A 16,085-nucleotide genomic window follows, 5' to 3' on the forward strand; every position below is an offset into this window, starting at 1 on the left:
ATACAAACTGTACCTAAATCTTTTTGGCAACAGTACTAGAAGCCTAGATACTCAGTGAATATTATAGGACCTGCTTTAAAGAATTGTAAAGCTTACAAAAATTTGAGTAAAAAAAAGTTTACTCAATTTTTTAATCTGTTTTATTTTAGACCTTAAAATTTGAGTAAAATTCTAGAATATCCTAATCCTTTTAAAAAATATATTTCAGTTGAGAACGATGTTAAAATGTGTTCCCAACACATTCTCAATGGCTTCTAGCTCTATTTTTCAATTTTTTTGTAAAATAGAAAACAATATATCAAAATAAGGCTTCTATTGGATTATGTAAAATTAATGTAAAATACATTAGTTAAAGTACTGTTTCTCTATTTTAACATGCACTATTCATCTATGTAAACATTTTCTTTATTTTTCTAGTCTTTCTATATATTTGTCACATTTTACATCTTTATTTATAAAATATAAAAAAGTTATAATATTATCATAATATTATATTTTAATAAAACGAAAAATAGCTTTTCGATGGAGAAAGTGATTCAACCGTACGTTGAAGAAGGAAGAATATTTGAAATGGCTGGATGCGACTATGTGCTTTGATTGCCTTTATGTATGTTTCGACTCAGCCTTAATTTGAAATTAGAGGAAGAACTTATTGAAATCTCCAGCTTCAACAATTTTTCTGTTTTCTCAGCGTTTTGGCCGTTCCCTATGAGGATTAGGGTTGAAGAATATTTGGGGCAAATGGAGCATTTCTATGTATATAGAGCTCCTGTCTCGGTCTTTTTAATATGAGTAATTCTTCTCATCAACTACTATTCATTATCCTATATCCTACACACTATAAAAAAAATAAAAAAAAAACTGCCAGCTATAAAATATGAGGTGAATAATATAGAAAAATCATTTTTTAATATATATTATTCTGCCATGCTGCCACATAAGTGGTGTGGTAGTGATTGTAGCCGGAGTTGGGTATGGAAGATTTTTTTTAAAGCTTTGAGTATCAACTTTATAAAAAATTTACAGATTGACATAATTTAATGTGATATATTGCAATGTTAAATTCTTTATAAAAAATATATATATAACATATCATATTCAAGTACATTAATTTATAGTTTATTGTTAATTGTTAGATTTATTTGTGAATGAAGCACATTATGATGATGATCATCATCATCCTCATATTTAATTATAGAGCGCAAATCTCAATATTCAACCGATTTAATATCACTACTATTGGCATCACAACTCCCATCGGTACTTATTATCTCATATTTGTTTTTTTATATATAAAAAACTAATTGAAGTGGAGGAATACTTCTCTAATTAAACCATAAATAGTCAACCAAATGATATAATAACATGTTTCTCCTGTCTCTGCAAAACTTGGCTCAATTTCAAACGATTTTTTTTTAAAAAAAAAAAAAAAAAACAAAACACATCCTTATTTCATTTCATCCAAATCAAGGAATACAAGCAATGTCATTAATAACAAGACTTTGAATCAAAGTTTTGAATTTTATACCATATCGGTTGGTGCAACAAAATATACCGTTTCTATGGTGTTGCCGATACAGAGAATGGTATAATTTCGTACCGGTCATAATTTCGGCCGTTTCAACCCGTACCAACCGATATTTCGGTTCGTACCGGATATTTCGGCTTTTACTTTTTTCGTCTTTTATTTTTTTATTTTTTGACCCCTCATTCAGACTAAATTATTTATAATTTATATATAATTTATTCATATATAAACTATTTTGAAACGGTATCCGAAATGATACCGGTATCCAAATATCTCATTTCAATGCCTCGATTGAAATGATTACCGGTACGGTATTCAAAACATTGCTTTGAATTTCAGTAGGTCCATCTTCTATCCAGCATTGCTTTCCTTCATGTTGTAGAGCCAGTTTTGCTAAACAATCAGCCACTTTGTTACTTGTTCTATAGACAAATTGATTACTCTAATATGGCCTTTTGAGGAATACAACCTTCATATCTTCAATAATCTTTCATGTCCATAATCTGCTTGCTTCTCTTATCCTTAATGTCTTAATCAGTACTTGAGAATCACTTTCATAAATAACATTCTTGAAGCTTAGTTCTCAGCCCCCTCCACAATGCAATGCTTTCAGTTAATAGTGATTACCCTAAATAGTTCTTGGATGCACAAAGTGAAACTAGAATTTCTCCTGTGCTGTCTCTAACAATGATACCAATCCCCATCTTTTGCCTCTTTCAATCAATAGCTGCATCAAATTTCACCTTTACCATCCCCTCATTTGGAGGCTTTCATATCTCATTGCTTCTATCCGATCATTCCCTTTAATGGTAACCTTCTTTTGAATTTATAGTCTCATGGTATTCATCTAAACTTGTCAAAACCGTGTGAAACACCCTACTTGGACTGTCAAACTTGCTCTCAAAAATAATTTGTTCATTATCATCCATATTCTTCTTAGTATTACTGTAGTTACTTCTAAGTTTTCAATCTGTAAATACAGAGACAACTTCTCCCACAGCTAGACAAAATCAGCACTACTACTACATTTTTGTAATGGGCTTGCATTCTCAACTCATACATCACCTGCAGTAGGACAAGACTAGAAAGCATGGAGGATGGATTCATCTTTTTTATTGCAAATGGGACAAAGTGAAGAATCTACAATCTTTCTTATTGCTAGATTTTCTCTGATGGGAAGAAAACCATTCGATACTTTCTACAAAAATTGTTTAACTGCTCGCAAAACATTCAACTTCCAAACCATTCAATGCTCTTCTAAATATTGGAATGATAAATCAAGGATAAATCTATCCTCTTCTAAATATTCATTTCCATTTTTTTTTCACAATTTTAAATTTGCTCCATATACTAATGCTGATGTACTAAAAGAGGGAATGCATAAACTATAAAATGTTGTAGCTTGGACTAGTACTGGGTTTCAAAACAAGAGACAGACGACCGTTGAAACCAAAGAATTGAAGCTTCATCCAAAGCCTAAAACCACATTACCACGCGAGCTAGTGTTCGATTCCTACTACAATTTTTTATTTTTATTTTTATAACCAAACAACCTCAATACATATTGTTTTGATCAATCCAAAAAGATTGATCAATAAAGGTAGGAACATGCTCCCACCACATAGAAATATTATCAACATTCCAAGTATAACGAGCTAATTTATGAGCTACCTCATTCCCCAAAGGATGGACATGTTGGATTTCAACCTCTTGAAAATGTTGTAGCAATCGCTTTGCTTCCTAAATAAGGTTACCATCTGCTGAAAAATAAACTTGTTCATTTTTTAGCTCTTGAACCATCAACATACAATCACTTTTAAAAACTAATTTCTCAAAACCCAGGTGGACACTCAGCTGTAATCCTCGTAGTAAACTCACATCCTTCATCACTTTGGAAGACATGAATTTTGGCAATAAATTGGCAAGTAACAAACATATGGAATTGGAGATATGCTAAAAAGAGGCCAAATTTATGTTTAAGAGGGATCAACCATGTAAATTTTGTAGCTTCATCAATGAAAATAGCATAGAACCTATATTTTTCCCTAGAAACAGTAGGAACTGGTCCCCATAGATCACAATGTATTTTAGAAAATGGAACATTGATAGTACTCTCACTAGAAAGAAAATGTAATTTGCAAGTTTTTCCCATTTGACAACTTGTACAAATTCTAGAGGAATGTTGTTTGGAATCAAAGGTAATAAACTTCTTATTACAAAGATAGTCCAGAATTCTTGAATTTGGATGCCTCAGTCATGAGTGCCAGCTCTCTTTATTGGTGGATCGAAATCTAGAATAGAAATAGGTCTCTTTATTTGAAAAAAGTAGATGCAACATCATTAAAAGTGTATAGACCTTTCTTTCCTCTCTGTTGCCACTATCTTCTTTCTTATCCTATCCTTTATCACAAAACCATCTCCATCAAACTCAAATTTCAGTAGATAATCTGAGCTTAACTTACTAACAACAAATCTTTCTTAATATTAGGTACCACGAGAATATCATTTAACTGAATTTGAGATTGAGAAGGGCCAACCATGGCCTGACCAATATGTATAATAGGAAAAACCTTGCCATTTCCAACCATTATACCATCATGACCAGTATATGGAATTAAAGAATGAAGAGTACCTTGATTTGCAGTCATGTGATCAGTGGCACCAGTGTCAGAATGCCATGAAGTTTTTGGAATTTCCTCCATTTTCATTGTTGCAAAACTCTGAGAAAGGTTATCATTTGTAAAAGAATGATTAAAAAGATTGAAACACTTAAGAACAGTGCGATTCCTTTTATGACAAATCTGATAGATAATTTCTTCTTTATTTTCAGATTTTCTGTTGGTTGAACCTCAAGACTAATAATTGGAGGCTTGGCCTTGGTATTGATTGGGTGCTTTGGATTCATTGGTTTTTCCTTGAACAAAGCCTCGTCCCCTTGGAAGTAAATGAACCAGAGTTGCCATTTTGTTTCCTGTGCTTGAATGACTTATGTCCATAGAAGACCATGGATGAGGGAGGAGCATCAAGCTTGTATCTATCAGCATAGCTCTCCAGTAATATAACCACTTCAGAGTAGGCAGGAATAGGTGGACTAAGCATTGTGGCTGTGAAGACCTCAAATTCTTTGCCAAGGCCATTGAGAAGCCACCATAGCTTTTTGTGCTCAGAAACTGGCTTGCCAATAGCAGCAAGCTTATTACAAATAATCTTGAATTTTCTCGGATACTCACTAAAGGAATCAGATCCTCTGGTGATGGATGTAAGTCTTTGCTTAAGTACAAGACTATGGTCTGAAGATACTATTGCAAAAGCATGAACAAGAGCACTTCAAACCTCTGAGATAGTGTTTAACTCAACAACAATTCCTAGAACTTTTTCAGACAGTGTGGCTATAAGCTAACCTTTAACCAATCTATCAAACCTATGCCACTTTAGATAGAGTGGATTAGGCTGAGATGTAGATGACTCATCAAGGAGGAATTGAGATGGAATTTGAATCTTGTTAAGCAAGACCAATCAGATCCCCTTAATTCTATAGATCACACTAACTGTGTAGTGACTACCGCAAGCCAAGATAGGAATGACGGCATCATTCCACAACTGTTTGATTCAATTTATATTTTTTCTTCTTTTTTTTGTATAGCGTAGGTTCTATATTTGATATACAAATTTGTCCAGTTGTAAGTTACCAATTGTACATGTAACACAGTTTATATATAATACATAATATACAGCAGGATTGGTCATTGACCAAAACCTTTCTCCTATAAATCTTTCATTGGTATTGGAGCTTGCTACAAGATGAATGGGGCCCATACTACTTATCCCGTGATAAGGACCAGGAAAAATACTAGCATGCACGTGAGGAAATGTGTTAAGAAATAACTTCACATTGCCTGTGGACAAGGTCTTGGGCATGTTTATAAGGAATGCGCAATGCTCTCTTATTGAACCAGTTTTATGAGATGAGTTAGGCTCATAAATTTTTTCATAGAGGAAAAATGTTTGCAACTGACAATGAATCAGTTGAAGACATCACTGGTTATAGGCAATTAGTTGGTGCACTTCAATATTGTAAGTTAACTAGACCTGAGATTTCATATTCCATAAATCAGTTATGTCAACATATACATTCTCCCACTGCTCTTCATTGGAAGTCAGCCAAACGAGTCTTGCGTTATCTCAAGGACATAGTAGACCATGGACTATATTTCGGCAAAGATTCTTTATGTCTTCATGCCTACTACGATTCAGATTGGGCGGGAGATCCTCGAGATAGGCGATCAAGTACCACTGGCTATGGAGTGTTTTTGGGCCCATGTTTGATATCATAGTGTGCAAATAAGCAAGGTGTGGTTTCTCGCTCTAGTACAGTAGCCGAATACTGAGCTTTGGCAATGGTTGTTGCTGAACTATATTAGCTGCAGATGCTCCTTAAGGATATTCATGTGCCTCTCCTTTTGCCACCTGTGGTTTGGTGTGATAATCAAAGTGCAATTACTCTTGCAGCCAACGCGGTTTATCATGCTCACACTAAACACATTGAGGTGGATTTTCATTTTATTCGAGAAAATATTTTTAACAAAGACGTTTGTACGCACTACATCTCTACTACAGATCAGGTCACAAATATTTTCACAAAAGGTCTTACATCCTCTCGGTTCCAGCTTTTGAAAGACAAAATCATGGTTTGTGACCTTCCCATTCGTTTGAGGGGGGTGTTAAGTAAGACCAATCAGATCCCCTTAATTTTGCAGATCACACTAACTGTGCAGTGACTACAGCCAGCCAAGATAGGAATGATAGCATCATTCCATAGTTGTTTGATTCAATTCATATTTTTTCTTCTTTCTATGTATAGCATAGGTTCTATATTTGGTATACAAATTTGTCTAACTGTAAGTTACCAAGTGTACATGTAATACAATTTATATATAATACATAATATACAACAGGATTGGTCATTGACCAAAACCTTTCTCCTGTAAATCTTTCAAATCTCACCCGTAATGAAGCCTTGAACGTCATAGCTCTCAAGTATATTTAACATCTAGTTTTCTAGAGCAGAAAATTTGAGGAGTTAAGTTTGAGAGAAACATAGTTTGAGACATTTTGTGAGACATGGTAAGGGTAAGGATTTGAGGATGCAGAGGACACAAATGAAGCTGAAGAATCCATTTTTGAAAAAAAAAAAAAGAAAATTGAAGAACAAGAACACAACTCTCTATCAAACCGTTGTGGCTCTTGATATCATGAAGATATTTGAGAAAATACTATCTCACTAGTTGAGATAGAGAGGATGCTTATCATTCACATATAGAGAATCATTACAAGACTATGGAAACAATACAAAATGGAAAGAATTACAAGAGTGCTACAATAAAGGAGAATATACATTTGACTATACAATTAACAGCCTAGACTTTCCAAAGAATAGCATATCGGTTAACATGTTGCAGCTTAGGGGGGATGTGTTTCCTGAAATCATGTGCAGTTGATTGTTGATCATCTGATTTGATGCTTTCATTCCTTATAAGACTATCTTTTATGGTTGTTATTTTTATGAAATATGAATTTGAGTCATTTTCTTTGTACCATTAATGTCATTTTTTCTGATTGTTAGTAATGGCGATGGAATTTGTCGGGCTCCATTTCCTCGATCCGTTTCTATTTTTCCTTCTAGTTTAATGAAACGATTTCTCATATATATATATATATATATATATATATATATATGGCCGTGGGCATGATACAAGGATGGTGGTGGCCAGGATAAGGCATGAGTTGTCATTGCCCTTGTCTAATTTAAAACGAATAGTACTACTCTTCCATAGATTAGCTAGCTAGCTGTATCTTTTGTTCCAATCTCTATGATTTTAATATCATCACTAGCTAGCTTGGTTGCCAATATTGAATATTTGGACGAGCTGAGAATGGCTTGTCCTTAACTATTACATGGAAGTCAATCCCCTTGCACCATTAAAGTGCATGCAGTTGCAGCCTCCCTAATTTTAATATCATCACTTAGCTAGCTAGGTTGCCAATATAGACGAGATGAGAACGGCCTGTCCTTAATTATCGCAAGGAAGTCAATCCCCTTGCACAATTAAAGTGCACGCATGCAGTTGGTACGTAAGTCAATGATTTGTTTTATTTACTTTCCCAAAATAGAAAAGAAAAAGCTAGCACATGGGAATACTATATATGTGTAGAACTCATTGTCCCTTTCCCATGCATTCATCCCATTTATGACACTGCCCTATAAAACCATACATTCACCATGATCATGATGAGCTAGCTAGCACCTTTCTCATTAGGCCTGCAATCCGAACAAACCGTCCATGTTTTTGGACCGACCCGACCCGATCTGAATATTGACAGTTTCTAGTCGGGTTTGACCCGTTTTTGTTTTTGTTTTTATTTTTGTTTTTTGTTTTTTGTTTTTTTTTTCTTCTTCTTCTTCTTGGCAGTTGGTTTGATCTTTGCGTGTGTCCTGACTCGATAAGTATCGGCATCTCCAAGGCAAACAAGCACACATATATGCTTTCCACTAGTGTCGAAGAAAAGCTTATATCCAAAATCACGTATTCTGTGCCAAACTGTGAGTCCTCAACAGATTCAGAACAGAGTTGGAATTCTCCACGTTCTCACTATTGAGCTTCTTGGAAACTGAAGTGGCCAAATCTAAGGACAACCCACATGAGTTTCGGAGGAAAGAAACTGTAAGAGATTTTGGATCTGTGGAATTAGGGGGGTCTAAGATGGGCTTGAGAGAGGAGGTTGAGTACAAGTGGCTATGACAGATTGGTGAAGCTCTGGGACTTAATTGTTGGGGCAGCTTAACGGAAATTAAACGAAGCATTTGGTTTGATTGTTGAAAAAGTTGAATCAATGGTTACCTGGATTGAGTTTTGAGATGGAATGCGATGCTCTTGTTGATTGAAGCGTCGACCTCCTCACTTTTCCCATGCTCTGTGACTCTCAGTGCAACAATGAGTTTTGCCAGAGGTTTAAGACTTGTAGTAAAACTTGTAGCTTTCGCCGTCGCTCCAAGTAAACCATTGAAGACTCTCGGGTTGTGGATAATAGCATCGCAATGAAGAGAAGTAGGGAGGGGGGAATGGAGGCAATGCAAAGAGAAGTGGGAGGTCGTTGGTTAGGGTTTCGTGTTTTAAGAGGCGGGTTGTACGGGTCGAACCCGAGATGTAGTTAAAACCGATTTTTCATTGCAGGTCGAGTCGGGTCAAGCAGACGGATCGGGTCAACGGGTTTTTTGCACAGGCCTATTTCTTATTATGTATTCAAAAATATGAATTGTCTTAATTTGCACTAAGAAAAGTATGTCTAATATTCAAGCCTCAGCAGCTGATCTACCCCAAAATGACAATCCAGATGGTATTAGGCGGACCGCAAAGGTTCATCCAAGCATATGGGGAGACCTATTCATCAACTACACTTCCGATGACGAGGTATTAATTATTATTTCTTGTGGCTGAAAGTAATTTGATCAACTTTTAATTTCGACTTCTAAGCGTAGAAACTGTCAAAGTAATACAAGGGTAAATCTCAAGATCGAATTCACAGAGACAATAGGAATTAAGCAGACATTTCATATTCGCAAGACAACATATTACCGTTTGTGGTGACAATAAATTTTGAAAGGAGAAGAAAACATTAAACTAAATGATCTAGCAATGAACAAAAAAAGAAAAAGAAAATGAGAAATAAATTCCAAAGGTTAACCACTAACTATATCGACACCAAAATGGGACTATTTACTAAGGGAGTGTGGATTGAATTAAGAGTGAAATTGTTGGCTGTTCTGGAAGTTCGAGTCCGAGTAAAGCTGAAAATAAATATGAATCTATTTTTCTAAAATTACTAAGAATCAAAGATTTAAATGAAATGTATAGAAGTTGACTTAAACTTGTAAGAAGCAATAAAATAAACACTTAGGATGCAATTTTTGCCTACTGATTTGGTGATGGATTTACTTTTCTTTTTATCTTCTTTCAACTATTCTCCCATTTCTAGAAATTATGGTCGGATGATATAGCAATGAACCACAACTTTTTTAGTATAATAAAACTATTTGATAGATTATCTCACGTCTGAAAAAATAGTGAAAGAAAACTATCAAAGTCTTTTTATTTGAACAAGTATCAATTGTGTCTTTACGTCTACAAAGCTAAACCAAGAACAAAGAACTTTAATCATTTCTAAATACAAATTGAAAAGTAATCTAACAAGTTAATTATCAAAATCACAAAATATCAAAAAAAATCCAACCCCAAATAGTCATGAATTACTCCTTGAATCTTAAGCTAAAAATCTAACCTATCATCTCTAAATTAGCAAAATATTTAAAAGGATTAAATTCTAACATCTCTATCTACTGCACTAAACGAAAATTGCAGGAATAAAAAAAAAAAAAATGTGCTGCAGCCGAAAGTTCCTCCAGTAAAAGAGAAAAAATAAAACCGAAGAAGAAGAAAAGAAGGGGGCTGCGCACGAAAAATATTTCCTTTTTATACTGTGCGTTGAGCCTCTGCAGTGCGTTGAGCTTCCAGCCGCGTTTTGCGTTGCATTTTCTGCGTTTCATCTCCATCCCAGGTTCCTGCGTTGCACGTCTATGCCCCTGCGTTTCAGTCCACTACCCTGGTGCGTGAAGCTGCGTTTCGCGTGAGTGAGCTGCCCTCCTCTGCAGTGCATTTCGTGCAAGCCAACCCCTGCGTTTCGCGTGACTGGGTCTGCCAGTGTGAGCTGCTCGCTGTGAGGCCACGATCCAGCATCCCATTTACTGCAGTGCATTTCCGCGTGCGTGAAGCCTGCTGTCCGTGTGTGAAGCCGCTTACCCCTCATTTCATCTCCAGCCTAGGTGAGACTGCCTCTCTCCACTCAGTCTGTGTGCGTCGGTTTCCAGAGCCTTCTTTGGGAGTTGCCAGTTGGGTAATTCTAAGAATACCCATGTGTTTTAACATCTTTCTCATAATATCCTGCAACATAAATAAGATATGAGAGGAGTAAAACTTTGGGGTATTAATTTTGGTGTGGACTAACTGCAATACAACTCTTTTCAAGTGCAAAATACTAAAATTTAATATTGAGTCAGGTACTAAAAATTATTACATAATTAAGTGCTTAATTTATTTCTTTAGTTAAATAATTCATTCACTTTAGCAGCTTAATCACGTAGTTTTTGACACTTTAACATAATTCATGAGATTAGTTTGATTAATATTACCTCGATCTAATCACGCAGTACTTTTGTTAGTGCATGCAGGGAATACATGCTTGTAAAGTTGGCGCAGTTGAAGAACTTGTAGCAGAAGTGAGAAGGGAGATAATAGCCAGCTGCTCCGCAGTTCAACCTTCACAACATGAAGTAATGAACTTGATTAATGCACTACAGCGTCTAGGAGTGGCATACCACTTTGAAGGAGAGATTCAAGAAGCGCTTGAACATATATATGCTACCCTGCATCTTCATGGAGACACTGATCATGATGATCTTTACAATGTCGCCCTTCGTTTTCGACTGCTCCGTCAACAAGGATTTCGTGTTTCCTGCAGTATGCTAGCTTCTGTGGATGTTATTAGTCTATTACTGTATTATAATCTATGGCCATAAGGGATATATATGATTGATGCTAGTAGAATGGTGTTTAGGTGAAGTAGAAAGATAACAAGAACAATTCTGGATTTTATTTTTAAAGGAGGTTGTGGCCTTAAAATTTGAGAAGGGGAGACTTATTTAGAAAACGCGACTTTAAATATTATTAGAATATTTTAGGTGAAAGTTAAAAGTTAAATAAAATATTATTAGAATATTATTTTTTTAATATTATTATTGTTTTGAGATTTGAAAAAGTTGAATTGCTTATTATATTTTGTGTGAAAATTTGAGAAAATTGTAATGATGAGATGAAATGAAACCGTTTCTATATCCAAACGGAGCCTCAAAGTCCTTATTTATAGATCCCTAAGAACTATCTAGAGAGAACTACTCTAAGAGTCCATGCAATGAACCATGAAAGTACATCATTTACTGAACCAAATACATGAACCATGAACATACATGCATCTAGGGAACATGATCAAAAAAATTTCTAGGATTTTTTAAAAACTTAATTTCCAACTATATATACATGCATGTGGTATCTTTAATTCAATATAATTTATTGATTCTAATTTGCTTAATTTTTATATATGTTTAAGCAGATGTGTTTAATAAGTTTAAAGGCGATGAGAAAGGTTAATTCAAGACAAACATGATCATCACCTGCAACATTCCAGGCATGCTAGCCTTTTACGAAGCAGCACATCTTAGGGTTCATGGAGAAGACATCCTTGATGAGGCACTTGCTTTCACCACCACTCAACTTGAGTCCATAGCATCATCCCCGTTAAGTAGTAATAGTCCATTATTAGCAGCAAAGGTAACTCGTGCCCTAAAGCAGCCCCTGCACAAGGGCATTCCGAGGCTTGAGGCAAGGCATTACATTTCTATCTACCAAGATGACCCTTCACATAACACAACTCTTCTGAAGCTTGCAGTATTATATTTCGAGCTAGTGCAGTCATTGCACAAACAAGAACTTAGTCATATCTCTAGGTAGTTATAGTACTAATGTAAAACCATGCAATAATTACTAATTTCTAGTTGTATAGATTAATAAATTTATAATGTTAATAATGTATTTGAATGGTAGGTGGTGGAAACTTTTAGATTTTTCAACGAAGCTTCCTTTTGCAAGAGACAGAGTTGTGGAGTGCTTCTTTTGTATAGTGGCAGTGTATTTTGAGCCCCGGTACTCATTTGCAAGAAAAATACTAACAGAAGTTATTGCCATGACATCCATCATTGATGATATTTATGATGCATATGGCACACTTGAAGAGCTCCAGATCTTTACAGAGGCAATTGAGGGGTTAGATAGCACTGAATCGTTAAGATTTTGATCATGTATGTATACACTGAATCTTCATGATTTAAATTCGGGTGGGCAATTAGTAGCGTAGATCAACTTCCAGAATACATGCAAATATGTTACCGGGCAGTCTTGGACATTTTCGAAGAAGTTGAACAGGAGCTGGCAAAACAAAGAAGATCATGCCACCTTGTACTCTATGCAAAAGAAGCTGTAAGATACAAGCATTAACTTTAATATTCATGCTCTCACGCGCGAATTAGTACTTATATTATTTCTTGCATTGTGTTAACGAATGTTTACTGATGTATTTCAGATGAAAGTTTTGGTTAAAGCTTACTTCAGTGAAGCAAAGTATTTCAACGAAAAACGCATCCCAACAATAGACGAATACATGCATGTTGCATTGGTAACGTTTGGTTTCCTGATGCTCACAGCCGTGTCATTTCTTGGCATGGGTCATGAAATGGTTACCAAGGAAGCCTTTGAATGGATCTTCAGCAACCCCAAGATTATCACGGCTTCATCAGTAATTGCTAGGCTCACGGATGACATGAGGTCACACAAAGTATGCAACCAATTAATCATTCTGCACGATTAATACATGCATGTTGCCTCCGCCGTTGAATGCTACATGAAGCAATATGGTGTCTCAGAAGAAGTGGCGCGTGAAGAATTCGGCAGGCAAATTACAGATGCATGGAAAGACATCAATGAGGAGTGCACAAGGCCAATTGCTATGCCAAAGCCTCTCCTTATTCGCATTCTCAATCTTGCACGAGCTGTAGATGTCGTTTACAAGGACGAGGATGGATATACCAATGGATTCATTGCCAAAATGATCAGTCTTCATGAGATGATCATCATCGTTTTCTTATGTATGATGAACTTAATTGAGGATGATGAAGAAGAGGTTAATATTCTTCTTCTTTTTTTTTTTTTTTTTTTTTCTATACATGTACTATCTGTTCGCTATTTATCTATGAAAGATGTCACTTTTCTAGGATGAAAGTAAATGATGCAGAAATTGTTGATGTGTATGTGGAGACTAGTTTTGGAGCTGAAAATCAAGAAACAAAGTGTTTGTTTGATGTATGCTCGACAGTGTGCTTGAGCGAAGTTAGCTCGACGTGAGCTCGACGGTGGGCCCGAACGAAGCTCAACCTGTGAGTTCGCTCGAGTCCCGCACGATAGTGAGCTCGAGCGAGACACAAATCCTAGTGTTCGCTTGACACCTCGCTTGAGCCAATGTTGATTTAGTTGTTCGCTAGAGGCTAGCTCGACATGCTGCTCGAGTGAAGAGTGCAAATTTTGCCAATTAAGATTTCAAGCGTTGTTTGCTATATATTTTTCATATTTGACTTGTGTTGGACTACTTTTCAGCATATTTTGAGATAGAACAATTATTAAGTACATGCATATTGTGTGAGAGAGCAAAAAACTCTAGAAAGTGTGAGTCGAGATTGAATGATTGTAATCTCCTCTAGCTATATGGATGTGAAGCTGGGGTCCAAACATTCTTTGATATGGAGAAGTTTATGGAGTGCAAGAGAACTGATCAAGGAAAGTGTAAGGTGGAGGGTTGGTGATGGTAAGAAGATCTAGATATGGAGCCATAAGTGGTTGAACACCCCATCCTCTTTCTTAGTGTAGTCTCCAATATCAATACTTAGAGCAGACTCAAAGGTAGCAGATTTGTTGGTAGAAAATAAAAGAGTGGAATGAGGTACTAGTAAATGCCATTTTTGAGAAAGAAGAAGCAAGCCAAATTCTGAGCATACTACTCAGCAGAGGATGGAATGAAGACAAGGCAATATGGGGGCTCACAAAGGAAGGGAATTTCTCTGTAAGCAGTGCTTACTATTTACAGCTCGATATGAAAAGGAGGTGCAAGGGAGAAACATCAGTAGACCAATAGATTGACAACAGATGGAAGAGCATTTGGAGTTTAGAAGTGCCTAATATGGTAAAGTTATTTCTTTGGAAGGCAGCAAATGAACTTTTACCTTCAAAGAAAAATATGTTTCATAAAAGGTTGTTGAGGACCCTTTTTGCCCCAATTTGTCTCGAGGAGGAAGAGTTTGTTTTACATGTGTTGTGGGAGTGTCCAGCAGTGAATGATGTATGTGTAGATGATTTGAGTGGTGTTTCAAAATGGAAAAAGGAAGGTGGGGATTTTCTGGAGTTGTGGGATAAACTGATGGGAGGTATGGAGAAGATTAAAGTTAAGGAGTTAGTTGTCCAGCTCAGGAAGGTATGGCCGAGAAGAAGCACTTTTGTCTTTGATAAAAGACTCACCTGCCCAAGAATGTTGTTGTTAACAACAAATGAGACACTAGAGGCTTTTAAACAAGCAAACAAAAGATTAATTAACGAGGCACAACAGGTTGTAGTCCCTTTGAATAAGAACAGATGGGTTAGACCTGCAGAAGGTTTTGTCAAAGTGAATTGGGATGCATCTTTGGACATAAAGGAGAGGAGAATGGGGATGGGGATGATTATTAGAGATGAAGAGGGAGAGGCCCTGATTGCAGCGTGTGATAGCAAGAGGAATGTTGTGTTACCTGAAGTTGCAGAATGTCAAGCTCTGTGGAAGGCTCTGCAGTGGTGCAATGATCTCAACATACAAAATGCTATTTTTGAGGGAGATGCAAAGGCTGTCGTAATGGCAGTAAAAGGGAATGAAGAAATTTTTTCTTACTTTGGTTCTTTAATTGATGATATTAGGAATGTTTTATTTCATAGGAAGAGTTGGTCTTTACAATTCGATTATAGAGAAAAGAATAGTGTTGCACTCAATTTGGCAAAAGTTGCCTTACGCTTAGTTGAGGAAAAAGTTTGGATAGAAACAGTTCCAGATTTTATTGTAAATAGTCTGGAATTTGATAGAAGATGTATGCAAGAAAGTCATATATGAAATACAAAGGTTTATTCAAAAAAAAAAAAAAAAAAAACACTTTCATTTGATAAATTTAGTTGTTGATCATGCAAGTTCATACAGTTACGTTTAAAAAAAAAATTAAAATTATAATAATATCATTTTTAAAATGATATGTTTTCCTCTTTTACCATCATTTATCAAAGAGACTACACGCGTAGTCTCCCACTTAAGACTGCAAATAGCATTTATCATTCAGCAAATTATGGCTCCCATTTTACGTACACATTAAGATCAGCTTTAAGAGGTGTTATAGCTAAAAAAATACAAAAATAAATGTACAAATTGACATGATTACTTTATATGATACTTTACAGTCTAACGTACCACGTCATGCTACGTTAGTTGTGATTTTACTTTTGTGTAATGTCTTTGTAGCTAAAGCATATCTCTTAAGGATTTGACAGTTAGAATGTACTCAGAATGGCTACTAGGGTTTAGGAAAGACAAATTGCAAGTGAAATCTAGGCACTCCTGTCAACCTTCCTGTTTATCCAATATTCTTTAATAGTTCAATGGAAAAAAAATTATCATACATGAAAAATAGCACCACTTGTATTTAATCATATAATATTAATAAATGAGGTAGAGAAGCCAAATATATGACTGACATATAGCCCCTTATATTTACAACTCAAAAGCAAAACATAAAGGAACAAAATGCGAAAATCATGTACAAAGATTTATC

At 35.7% G+C, this 16,085-nt stretch overlaps 1 pseudogene; it reads left to right on the forward strand.

Annotated features, from left to right (window-relative positions):
- Positions 1-8,868: 8,868 nt before the first annotated feature.
- Positions 8,869-15,376, forward strand: LOC121256630 (annotated as a pseudogene).
- Positions 15,377-16,085: the final 709 nt, after the last annotated feature.

This window comes from Juglans microcarpa x Juglans regia, chromosome 1D (assembly GCF_004785595.1).
Source record: "Juglans microcarpa x Juglans regia isolate MS1-56 chromosome 1D, Jm3101_v1.0, whole genome shotgun sequence".
Classification (NCBI taxonomy): domain Eukaryota; kingdom Viridiplantae; phylum Streptophyta; class Magnoliopsida; order Fagales; family Juglandaceae; genus Juglans; species Juglans microcarpa x Juglans regia.